Genomic DNA, 13,954 nt, shown 5'->3' on the forward strand with positions numbered 1-13,954 from the left:
GCCGGTTGACGAATCCTCGCGAATTTTTCAAAATAGGTGGGGTGCTACGCTCCGCTCCTACCCTGAAAGTCTCGGGGGGATTCGTCAAGCAGGGGCTGAGATAAAAGGGGGGTCCCAAAACGCGTTTTTCCCATGCATTTTTCCATAGGACCTTTAGACACAGCTACAGCCCGAACGGCTGAACAGAATTACTTGAAATTTGGCAGAGAGGTAGTCCTCAGGTCAAGGAAGTGGCTTTTGTAGGTTTGGTGTAAATCTGTTCAGTAGATTCTGAGAAAATAGCCTTTAAATATATATATATATCTGAGCCAGCTTACGGTGCGCTTACGATGCGCTTACCGTACGCGTACGGTGGCGTGCGCGAGCGCGATTCTGATTGGCCCTTAGATCTTAGTAAACATTCGAATCGGTCGAAACCAGGAAGCGGCGGCCGCCATTTTCTCTCTCGCACTCTGACAGGGGGTTGAAAAACAAAGAGTAAATCATGTAAAGGGGCTGTTTACACAGCTCCCAAGCACCTAGCCATGTCGAGGGAGTCCCCAACGATCCCCCAAGTGAAAAAAGGCAATTTTAATTTTTTCGAAAATTCGTCGATTACGCTTACCGTACGCGTACGGTAAAAACTAATATAAATTAAAACAAAATATCCACATTCTCCCCACCCCGTGTGCAAAAGGTGCCCGAAGGGCACCTTTTGTGCATGGCTCATCCGAGATAAACAAAACATATATTTTACCTGTCACAACGATGCTCATCATATGACCTCCATGTGCGCACGGTGTGCGAAGCGCATCGTGCGTTCATGGCCCATCTAGCGTAACGTGGGCACGGAACGAACTGCGTTAAGTGGGCGCGCACGCCACAAATGGCGTAAAGTAACTTAGCATTTAAAAAACGTACAAATTCACTGAAAAAACCATAGGTTTCACACACGTTATAGTTAGGAATTAGCATTTAAAAAACCTTGCAAATTCACTGAAAAAACCATAGGTTTCACACATTTTATAGTTAGCTGGACATTTTACTGATAAAAAACCAATGAAATTCCCCCGTTATAGTTACTGTAGGCAACTATAACTCACGCGACCGTAATCCTCTGCTGATGACATATGTGTCTTTATGAAAAAAAAATATTTGTAATATATGTATAGCTAAAATTTAATGGAAGAAGACATGGGCAAATAAGTGTCTAAATACAGTATTAGCATCAGCAGAGGATTACGGTCGCGTGAGTTATAGTTGCCTACAGTAACTATAACGGGGGAATTTCATTGGTTTTTTATCAGTAAAATGTCCAGCTAACTATAACATGTGTGAAACCTATGGTTTTTTCAGTGAATATATATATATATATATGTGTATTACCTACTGGCGGTCGCCAGTAGGTAGTTATAGTTAGGACCCTGTTTCCATAGGAAATCCGCAACATTCTATTTTGAATAACTTTTGCGCCGGTCGACGAATCCTCGCGAATGTTTCAAAATAGGTGGGGCGCTACGCTCAGCTCCTTCCCTGAAAGTCTCGGGGGGATTCGTCAAGCGGGGGCTGAGATAAAAGGGGGGTCCCAAAACGCGTTTTTCCCATGCATTTTTCCATAGGACCTTTAGACAGGGCTACAGCCCGAACGTCTGAACAGAATTACTAGAAATTTGGCAGAGAGGTAGTCCTCAGGTCAAGGAAGTGCCTTTTGTAGGTTTGGTGTAAATCTGTTCAGTAGATTCTGAGAAAATAGCCTTTTAATCAATATATATATCTGAGCCAGCTTACGGTGCGCTTACGGTACGCTTACCGTACGCGTACGGTGGCGTGCGCGAGCGCGATTCTGATTGGCCCTTAGATCTTAGTAAACATTCGAATCGGTCGAAACCAGGAAGCGGCGGCCGCCATTTTGTGTATTTCACTCCGGTAAAAAAGGGTGATATCTTGAAAAGGGGGCAAGGAGGAGAGTTACAGACCCCCTAACATTTGTAAGGGGGTCAAAGAAGGACAGAAAAGTACAAAGAAAACATTTATTGATTTTAAAAAAAATCACGGGGTACGCGTACGGTAAGCGTACGGTAAAAAATAAAAATAAAAAAAGAAATGAAATGCAGATTTAAGTGTTTAGATATTAGGGGGCTCTAAAAAGAGCCGTTGTGTTTATGAAGTGATTTTTAAGTGGTACCTACAAGTAAGTACCGATGCAGAGTCTAAGGTTCAAGAGGAAGACTCTGTTCCCTTCATCATTGAAGTGCACACCATCTCCTCTATAAATGTCTTGCATGTCGTAACGCAAGTTGTTGTGGTAAATGGAACCCATACCATAGTCACGGAGGAAAGCAGAAACAGATTTGTTGACGTGCTTTCTTGCTTTGTCAATCTGCAGACAGAAATGATTGGACCAGTTCCATTTTTGCCTTTGGCATATGTTAGAAAACACAAAGGCAGTTTTAGGGAAAAGTGAAAACAGTTGTGCAAAGGTGTCCTTCATAAGCATTTCCAGACCTACCCCAGTCAAAGTGCCTAGGTCATTGCCACCACAGTGCACTATTATGAGGTCAGGGTGTTGGTTTTGCATGAAGGATTTCACCAATGGCATCAATTGGTGCCACTTTAACCCTCTCTGACCAATCCATTTAATGTCTACATTTGGCAAAGCGAGGTCTCTCACCATACCTGTTTTCTCTGCAAACTTTTCACTCCAGAAGACATAGCTGTGCCCTACAATCCACACTGTGAACATCTTCAAAGGAGAACTGGATGCACTCAGGAGGTGTAATTCAGTAGAATGGTAAAAAGAAATGAAAGACAGTTTGGAAATGGAGGCATACATATTTTTTTCATAAAAAAAAGAACTGATTGGCTGTTTCATACCATTCTAGAATAAAAACTAGGCTGTATGTGTAAATTAATAGAAGCATGTTTTGTATTGGTACAGAAAAATGTGTTACCAAAGAACAGTACTATGAATTTGCTGTTAGGTTTGAAAAGTCAAGCACTCTTGCTCTGTGGAATTGAAACATTGTTTGGCGAACTTCTGACCTAACTCCACACAGCAGTGTTCCATGAGCTGTTGCTATGGTAGCAGGCAGAAGTCAAGTTGGGGGAAGGGTACTAGGCAGAAGTCAAGTTGGGGGAAGGGTACTTTTGGAAAAGGGTTGGTTTTCAACCAATAGAAATGTGTGATTACATTTGAAAAAAAGGGGGAAGCACTGAGATTTGAAATTAACATGTATATATGTGGAAAAAGAGAGGGAAAGTTTGCCATTATCTGGTTCTGCTGAGAGGAGAGAGGTGTAAAGAACAGAGATCCTGGCTCTGATAATCTGCTGTTTGAGTGCCACATTTCTTTCACAACTAACTAATTTTAAAGGTGAGTTTAGAGTTTGAGAGGGGATGTATATGGTAAATTAAGAAATGAATAATAGAAATGCAATTCTTTTTGTTGAAGTTGTGTTTATTATTTTCTGTTTTGGGAGAAATTTAAATGTGAGGAACAAGTAAAATAATATGGACTATGTTTTCACAATAAATTAAGGTGTACTGGTATAAAAAAAGAATAGTTTAAGGGTTTGAGGTTGGACTCAGTAATGCAAATACATTCAGCATCACTAAGGCTGGTTGCCCTTGCTGGAGTGTAGGCAGTCACCCAGGTTACAAATGGTGCTGGTCTGAAAAAGCAGTTTGGACATGTGCTTTTTAAAAAATCTGAAAAGTGGATTCATAATGTGTCAGTCTGTAAAAGTGTTTATCACTTGCCAAAAAAAAAGAGCAGTAAGTGTGCTTTCAAATTGGCAAAGAAATGTCGTTTTGTGACTAATGTGAAAACATGACTCTGTGTGCAAAGAGGAATTACAGGCAGAGATTTCTTGCGTATTGCTCTGGTGATTTCACAGTTGCATTAGATGGAAAGGGGGAGCCATTTTTTGGTGCAGAAGCAGACTCTTAGCACACACCCAGCTGCTTACTATGTGGAATCATGCACAGTATTCACAAGCGAGTGGGGTTTGAGGTTTCAGTCAGTAATGCAAATACATTCAGCATCACTAAGGCTGGTTGCCCTTGCTGGAGTGTAGGCAGTCACCCAGGTTACAAATGGTGCTGGTCTGAAAAAGCAGTTTGGACATGTGCTTTTTAAAAAATCTGAAAAGTGGATTCATAATGTGTCAGTCTGTAAAAGTGTTTATCACTTGCCAAAAAAAAGAGCAGTAAGTGTGCTTTCAAATTGGCAAAGAAATTTCGTTTTGTGACTAATGTGAAAACATGACTCTGTGTGCAAAGAGGAATTATAGGCAGAGATTTATTGCGTATTGCTCTGGTGATTTCACAGTTGCATTAGATGGAAAGGGGGAGCCATTTTTTGGTGCAGAAGCAGACTCTTAGCACACACCCAGCTGCTTACTATGTGGAATCATGCACAGTATTCACAAGCGAGTGGGGTTTGAGGTTTCAGTCAGTAATGCAAATACATTCAGCATCACTAAGGCTGGTTGCCCTTGCTGGAGTGTAGGCAGTCACCCAGGTTACAAATGGTGCTGGTCTGAAAAAGCAGTTTGGACATGTGCTTTTTAAAAAATCTGAAAAGTGGATTCATAATGTGTCAGTCTGTAAAAGTGTTTATCACTTGCCAAAAAAAAGAGCAGTAAGTGTGCTTTCAAATTGGCAAAGAAATTTCGTTTTGTGACTAATGTGAAAACATGACTCTGTGTGTAAATAGGAATTGCAGGCATAGATTTATTGCGTATTGCTCTGGTGATTTCACAGTTGCATTAGATGGAAAGGGGGAGCCATTTTTTGGTGCAGAAGCAGACTCTTAGCACACACCCAGCTGCTTACCATGTGGAATCATGCACAGTATTCACAAGCGAGTGGGGTTTGAGGTTTCAGTCAGTAATGCAAATACATTCAGCATCACTAAGGCTGGTTGCCCTTGCTGGAGTGTAGGCAGTCACCCAGATTACAAATGGTGCTGGTCTGAAAAAGCAGTTTGGACATGTGCTTTTTAAAAAATCTGAAAAGTGGATTCATAATGTGTCAGTCTGTAAAAATGTTTATCACTTGCAAAAAAAAGAGCAGTAAGTGTGCTTTCAAATTGGCAAAGAAATTTCGTTTTGTGACTAATGTGAAAACATGACTCTGTGTGCAAATAGGAATTACAGGCAGAGATTTATTGCGTATTGCTCTGGTGATTTCACAGTTGCATTAGATGGAAAGGGGGAGCCATTTTTTGGTGCAGAAGCAGACTCTTAGCACACACCCAGTTGCTTACCATGTGGAATCATGGACAGTATTCACAAGCGAGTGGGGTTTGAGGTTTCAGTCAGTAATGCAAATACATTCAGCATCACTAAGGCTGGTTGCCCTTGCTGGAGTGTAGGCAGTCACCCAGGTTACAAATGGTGATGGTCTAAAAAAGCAGTTTGGACATGTGCTTTTTAAAAAATCTGAAAAGTGGATTCATAATGTGTCAGTCTGTAAAAGTGTTTATCACTTGCCAAAAAAAAGAGCAGTAAGTGTGCTTTCAAATTGGCAAAGAAATTTCGTTTTGTGACTAATGTGAAAACATGACTCTGTGTGCAAATAGGAATTACAGGCAGAGATTTATTGCGTATTGCTCTGGTGATTTCACAGTTGCATTAGATGGAAAGGGGGAGCCATTTTTTGGTGCAGAAGCAGACTCTTAGCACACACCCAGCTGCTTACTATGTGGAATCATGCACAGTATTCACAAGCGAGTGGGGTTTGAGGTTTCAGTCAGTAATGCAAATACATTCAGCATCACTAAGGCTGGTTGCCCTTGCTGGAGTGTAGGCAGTCACCCAGATTACAAATGGTGCTGGTCTGAAAAAGCAGTTTGGACATGTGCTTTTTAAAAAATCTGAAAAGTGGATTCATAATGTGTCAGTCTGTAAAAATGTTTATCACTTGCAAAAAAAAAGAGCAGTAAGTGTGCTTTCAAATTGGCAAAGAAATTTCGTTTTGTGACTAATGTGAAAACATGACTCTGTGTGCAAATAGGAATTACAGGCAGAGATTTATTGCGTATTGCTCTGGTGATTTCACAGTTGCATTAGATGGAAAGGGGGAGCCATTTTTTGGTGCAGAAGCAGACTCTTAGCACACACCCAGTTGCTTACCATGTGGAATCATGGACAGTATTCACAAGCGAGTGGGGTTTGAGGTTTCAGTCAGTAATGCAAATACATTCAGCATCACTAAGGCTGGTTGCCCTTGCTGGAGTGTAGTCAGTCACCCAGGTTACAAATGGTGATGGTCTAAAAAAGCAGTTTGGACATGTGCTTTTTAAAAAATCTGAAAAGTGGATTCATAATGTGTCAGTCTGTAAAAGTCTTTATCACTTGCCAAAAAAAAGAGCAGTAAGTGTGCTTTCAAATTGGCAAAGAAATTTCGTTTTGTGACTAATGTGAAAACATGACTCTGTGTGCAAATAGGAATTACAGGCAGAGATTTATTGCGTATTGCTCTGGTGATTTCACAGTTGCCTTAGATGGAAAGGGGGAGCCATTTTTTGGTGCAGAAGCAGACTCTTAACACACAGCCAGCTGCTTACCATGTGGAATCATGCACAGTATTCACAATCGAGTGGGGTTTGAGGTTTCAGTCAGTAATGCAAATACATTCAGCATCACTAAGGCTGGTTGCCCTTGCTGGAGTGTAGGCAGTCACCCAGGTTACAAATGGTGCTGGTCTGAAAAAGCAGTTTGGACATGTGCTTTTTAAAAAATCTGAAAAGTGGATTCATAATGTGTCAGTCTGTAAAAGTGTTTATCACTTGCCAAAAAAAAGAGCAGTAAGTGTGCTTTCAAATTGGCAAAGAAATTTCGTTTAAGGGCCTAATGTGAAAACATGACTCTGTGTGCAAATAGGAATTACAGACAGAGATTTATTGCGTATTGCTCTGGTGATTTCACAGTTGCATTAGATGGAAAGGGGGAGCCATTTTTTGGTGCAGAAGCAGACTCTTAGCACACACCCAGTTGCTTACCATGTGGAATCATGGACAGTATTCACAAGCGAGTGGGGTTAGAGGTTTCAGTCAGTAATGCAAATACATTCAGCATCACTAAGGCTGTTTGCCCTTGCTGGAGTGTAGGCAGTCACCCAGGTTACAAATGGTGCTGGTCTGAAAAAGCAGTTTGGACATGTGCTTTTTAAAAAATCTGAAAAGTGGATTCATAACGTGTCAGTCTGTAAAAGTGTTTATCACTTGCCAAAAAAAAGAGCAGTAAGTGTGCTTTTAAATTGGCAAAGAAATTTCGTTTAAGGGCCTAATGTGAAAACATGACTCTGTGTGCAAATAGGAATTACAGGCAGAGATTTATTGCGTATTGCTCTGGTGATTTCACAGTTGCATTAGATGGAAAGGGGGAGCCATTTTTTGGTGCAGAAGCAGACTCTTAACACACAGCCAGCTGCTTACCATGTGGAATCATGCACAGTATTCACAAGCGAGTGGGGTTTGAGGTTTCAGTCAGTAATGCAAATACATTCAGCATCACTAAGGCTGGTTGCCCTTGCTGGAGTGTAGGCAGTCGCCCAGGTTACAAATGGTGCTGGTCTGAAAAAGCAGTTTGGACATGTGCTTTTTAAAAAATCTGAAAAGTGGATTCATAATGTGTCAGTCTGTAAAAGTGTTTATCACTTGCCAAAAAAAAGAGCAGTAAGTGTGCTTTCAAATTGGCAAAGAAATTTCGTTTAAGGGCCTAATGTGAAAACATGACTCTGTGTGCAAATAGGAATTACAGAGAGAGATTTATTGCGTATTGCTCTGGTGATTTCACAGTTGCATTAGATGGAAAGGGGGAGCCATTTATTGGTGCAGAAGCAGACTCTTAGCACACACCCAGTTGCTTACCATGTGGAATCATGGACAGTATTCACAAGCGAGTGGGGTTTGAGGTTTCAGTCAGTAATGCAAATACATTCAGCATCACTAAGGCTGGTTGCCCTTGCTGGAGTGTAGGCAGTCACCCAGGTTACAAATGGTGATGGTCTGAAAAAGCAGTTTGGACATGTGCTTTTTAAAAAATCTGAAAAGTGGATTCATAATGTGTCAGTCTGTAAAAGTGATTATCACTTGCCAAAAAAAGAGCAGTAAGTGTGCTTTCAAATTGGCAAAGAAATTTCGTTTTGTGACTAATGTGAAAACATGACTCTGTGTGCAAATAGGAATTACAGGCAGAGATTTATTGCGTATTGCTCTGGTGATTTCACAGTTGCATTAGATGGAAAGGGGGAGCCATTTTTTGGTGCAGAAGCAGACTCTTAACACACAGCCAGCTGCTTACCATGTGGAATCATGCACAGTATTCACAAGCGAGTGGGGTTTGAGGTTTCAGTCAGTAATGCAAATACATTCAGCATCACTAAGGCTGGTTGCCCTTGCTGGAGTGTAGGCAGTCACCCAGGTTACAAATGGTGCTGGTCTGAAAAAGCAGTTTGGACATGTGCTTTTTAAAAAAACTGAAAAGTGGATTCATAATGTGTCAGTCTGTAAAAGTGTTTATCACTTGCCAAAAAAAAGAGCAGTAAGTGTGCTTTCAAATTGGCAAAGAAATTTCGTTTAAGGGCCTAATGTGAAAACATGACTCTGTGTGCAAATAGGAATTACAGACAGAGATTTATTGCGTATTGCTCTGGTGATTTCACAGTTGCATTAGATGGAAAGGGGGAGCCATTTTTTGGTGCAGAAGCAGACTCTTAGCACACACCCAGTTGCTTACCATGTGGAATCATGGACAGTATTCACAAGCGAGTGGGGTTTGAGGTTTCAGTCAGTAATGCAAATACATTCAGCATCACTAAGGCTGGTTGCCCTTGCTGGAGTGTAGGCAGTCACCCAGGTTACAAATGGTGATGGTCTGAAAAAGCAGTTTGGACATGTGCTTTTTAAAAAATCTGAAAAGTGGATTCATAATGTGTCAGTCTGTAAAAGTGTTTATCACTTGCCAAAAAAAAGAGCAGTAAGTGTGCTTTCAAATTGGCAAAGAAATTTCGTTTTGTGACTAATGTGAAAACATGACTCTGTGTGCAAATAGGAATTACAGGCAGAGATTTATTGCGTATTGCTCTGGTGATTTCACAGTTGCATTAGATGGAAAGGGGGAGCCATTTTTTGGTGCAGAAGCAGACTCTTAACACACAGCCAGCTGCTTACCATGTGGAATCATGCACAGTATTCACAAGCGAGTGGGGTTTGAGGTTTCAGTCAGTAATGCAAATACATTCAGCATCACTAAGGCTGGTTGCCCTTGCTGGAGTGTAGGCAGTCACCCAGGTTACAAATGGTGCTGGTCTGAAAAAGCAGTTTGGACTTGTGCTTTTTTAAAAATCTGAAAAGTGGATTCATAATGTGTCAGTCTGTAAAAGTGATTATCACTTCCCAAAAAAAAGAGTAGTAAGTGTGCTTTCAAATTGGCAAAGAAGTTTCGTTTTGTGACTAATGTGAAAACAAATGTAGTAATATATTTAATTAAAATAAAGGAATTTTTTTTTAGTTTTTTTCAGGTATTGCTGAAGAGCAGTGAACAAAATTTAAGATGCCTACAAAATCCAGAGTAAAAAAAGACCACAAAAAAAACCTATATTTGAAGACAACTGGAGGACCTAAGTTAGTTGAAGATGCTCATGTTGGGAAGAAGAAAAAATCTTCTGGTAAGCAGACAAAAAATTTTCTAAAGAACATATTCAAAAAAAGGAAAAATGTACAAAATGTCTGTACTGGAAAGAATGATTTCAATCGAAAAGCACAGGAAAAAATTGAGAATTGAGTTAATGCAAATATACCTTCTGCAACTAAAAAGATTAACTTAAACAGAAAAACAGAGTTTAAAGAGATACGTAGAAAAATGTTTCAGAGAAGAGTTATGTCCAATTTGATAAAGGATGTGAAGAAATATAAGCAAAAGGCTAAGTTTTATAAGAGAAAAAAAGAAATTGAAGCCATTGCAGCAAAGGCATTAGAATTAAAAAGGAAACTATTCATTTTAATTTTGAATAGGATGCGTACATTAGACAAAATGGTTAATGTACTGAAATCACATAGCAAAAGGAAAAGAGTAGTGAACAGAACAAACTTTTCTAAAGTGTTTTTAGGAAAATGGATGCATAGTTCAAGTAGTGAACCTTTTTTTAATGAAGAGAGTTATTTTCAAAGTAATAGTTTGCTGTATGCAGTTGACACCAGAGGTCGTGCTTATGAAGTGAAAAATGGTTGCATAATGGAGAAGGGGATAATGGTTTCAAGAGATGAGGTACAAGTGATGGCGGATGAGGCTATGGGGAGACGTCCTAAAGCCCCAGTGTACACTTGGAATTGTAGTAGTATTTGCACTGTGCGTCAGGAATCTATTGATAAATTTCGTGAGTTTCTAAGAGAATATAGTAAAAAAAGTGTAAAACAGAAGATTAAGGTGCTTCAAAGTTTGGATCCATGCAGAGTGAGAGAGAATACTGGTTTGCAGGGTCATTCTCTGGCTTGTCTATCTAGAAAAGTGTGTAATAGTGTTTTCCATCATTTTAGGATGCTGGCAGTTCATCATACTGAAATGAGAAAGTTTGTGAGACGGTTGTATTTTGCTAAAAGTCCAGCAATAAAGTTAGATGAATTGAATAGGGCTCTGTTCCGTGGAACGGTATCAGATGTAGAGAAGGTTGTTGATGAAATTCAGTTTTGTTACTTTGGTCCTGAACAAAACAGTGCAGAGAAGGACACAGTAAATGAGGAAGAAGTGGAAGAGAATGTAGAACCCTCTGTAAGTAAGACATTTAATGATCACATAACAAAATTTGCAATAATCTCTAATGAAAGACCAAATATTACTTGTATTTGTTGCCGCAGAACTCATTATAGAAAACAAACCAGGTATGTTGATCTCTACAGAAAGAGTGAAAATGAAGATAATTATAAGTGGAAGGATTTTGCCACATATATATTTCTTGAAAATTGTTTTGAATTGGGTGAAGTTCAGCGTATTTGTAAATACTGTTACAACAAGTTAGAGGAAAATAGAATGCCGACCAGAGCTGTACATAATAATTTAGAATTGGATGCTATTCCTGCTGAACTTTCTGAATTAAATACATATGAGTCTATACTCATTCAATGTGTTCATCCGTTCCAGACCATAGTACGTATGGAGCCCAAAACTGGTAAATTAACTCCTTCAGATTTACTGAGAGGTTTAAAAGGTAGAGTGGTGTATTTGCCCTTGGATTTGAAAAAAAATATGGAAACTATTGATGCGGATACTTTGGAAACTGAACCATTAATTATTCTGGTTAATGGTGTACCTACAAAGAATAAGAAGATTTGGCAGGAGCTGGTAGATGTACGGAAAGTACAAAGAGCAAATTTGTATTTGAAAAGGAATAACAGATGGTATGAATCAATTTATATAGAAGAAGAAGAAGAAGAAGATTTACAAGAAGACACAGAAACACCAACTGGACAAATTGAAAAAGTGGACAAGTCAAAGGAAGAAGAAATTTATGAACATTTTAGCATACATCCTCTTCATTCAAAAGAAGTTATGGGAGACAATATTGATCTATTTCAGATGAAGAAAGCAAAAGGAACTCCCGTGAGTGTATGGGAGGAGAGCTTGGAAGCTCGATGTTTTCCCCAGCTGTTTCCTAAAGGAAAAGGAGGACGATACGATGAACGTCCGGAACAGATTCCAGCTTCTGAGTATCGGACTACAAGACTATATGCTGAAGATCCCAGATTTCGACAAAGTATTCCTTATTTGTTCCATCTTTTATTTGAAAGCGACTTGTCTGCATTGTCTTATGCAGTAAATCACATTTTAAAAAGTGGAGTACATTTGCAAAATGTGTCTGCTAAGGATTTTATGGAGAAAGTGCAGCACCGAGATGATCATTTGGAAACACAACTGATCAATCTGATGGCTTGTCAGCATGGGACAAATGAATATTGGTACCGACGCCATGGTGAATTAAAATGCATGTTACGGAATTTAGGAACACCAACATGGTTCGTTACCCTAAGCTGTGCGGAGTACGCTTGGGATGATTTACTGGATTTTCTACGAGAGGCAAATTCAAACATTAAAAACATCGAATACAAGACAGCAGGAGAACTGTGCTCATTGGATCCGGTTAATGTTTGCAGATATTTCAATCATAGATTTGAGGCTATGATGTCCTTCATCTGCAATAAAAAAAATCCACCTCTAGGAGAAGTAGTGGATTTCTTTTGGAGAAAAGAGTACCAGGCAAGAGGTGCTCCTCATATTCATATGCTGTTGTGGATCAAGGATGCCCCAAAGTTTGGAACAGATACTGATGAAGCAGTGTTATCTTACATTGAAGAATATGCAACATGTGCTATACCAAAAAGCACAGAAGAGAAAAAGTTAAAGGAGCAAGTTTTACGTTTCCAAAGTCATCGGTGTGGAAAATACTGTCGACGGAAATACAAGAGCAAAGATAAATACTACACTAAATGTCGATTTGGATTTCCTAGACCTGTTCTTTCAAATGGAAGAGTTAACAGTTTTATGTCATCTGTGAGACATACTATCACAAGAAAATCCCCTAAGAATACCTACAACCTTAAAAGAAAAGAAGAATCAAAAAATATAAATGACTACAACCCAGTGATTTTATCCATGTGGAACACTAACATGGATATACAGTATGTAGCTGACAATTCCATTGCTGTTGCTCGATATGTAACGTCTTACATTACGAAATCAGAAAAAACAGAATTGAAGGAAATGTGGGAAGAGATTTCTCACGAGAAAACTGTCAGTAAGAAGCTGTAGAGTTTCAGTTTGAAGATGTTATCGCATCGAGAAATTGGATCCTACGAATGTTCAGATAGGTTATCTTCTGCAAGTCTCTACTCGAAATCAAGAAGAATAATTTGGGCAAGTTTAGGCCTTGCAGCAATGAGAAATCGGGTACTGAAATCTGTTGGAGAAATTGAATATTTGGCCGAGAATGACCCAGAAAGTACAGATATTTTGAAATCAAACATGTTGGACACATATTATCCCAAGAGAAGTCATCATCTGGAGAACATGTGTCTCTATGAAGTGCTGCAGAACTACATTTATTCACGGAAAGCCGCAGAAGACATCAACAATGGAAAATATAAAGTCATTGGTGAGGAAGGATGTTTGGTGAAGCAAACAAAAGGAAGTTTGATAAATCACCGGAAGCTGAGTTGCGACACTACTGACAAAAAGGAATTTTACTACTTGGCTCTTTTACAGCTGTTTAAACCATGGCGTACAGAGGATGAACTACTGGGAGAATTTCAAAGCTATGAAGATTCTTTTAATGCTTGCAAAGACAGCATACAATGCAATACATTCACAACTTATCTGCAAATGTTAAATGAAGAAATTGAACAGGAAACTACAATTGCAGCAGAAATAGCTAGAGACAGTTCTCAGGACAGCCAAAGTTCAGGAACACTCAGTCAAGATCCCCTAGGACAACCAATCGTTGAAAATGAAGCATCAATAGCCATGAATGAAGTGGAAACGGCTATGAATCAAGCTCAAGGAGAATTTATAGACTTACAAAATTTGGAAAGACAACTGAACGAAGAGCAGCAACAAATTTATGAAGAGATCAGAAAAAAAATTGATCACGGATTTCTACATGACAAAAAAGAGTGCTCATGCACATCATTTCATCCAATCAGGATGTATGAAAGCGGACAAGCTGGAACTGGAAAAAGTTTCCTAATAAAAGTCATCAGAAGCTACCTACAGCAAAAAACGGATTCTACTTTGTCTTGTGTGGTTACTGCTCCAACTGGGTTAGCAGCATATAACATAAAAGGAATCACTTTACATCGTTTGCTAATGTTACCAGTGGAGCATGAGAACAAAATACAATACAACAAGCTAACTGGAGAAGCATGCTTGGAAGTTTCAAGAGTATTGAAGAAGATGCAAGTTCTCATTATTGATGAGGT

This window comes from Triturus cristatus, chromosome 2_2 (assembly GCF_964204655.1).
Source record: "Triturus cristatus chromosome 2_2, aTriCri1.1, whole genome shotgun sequence".
Lineage (NCBI taxonomy): Eukaryota > Metazoa > Chordata > Amphibia > Caudata > Salamandridae > Triturus > Triturus cristatus.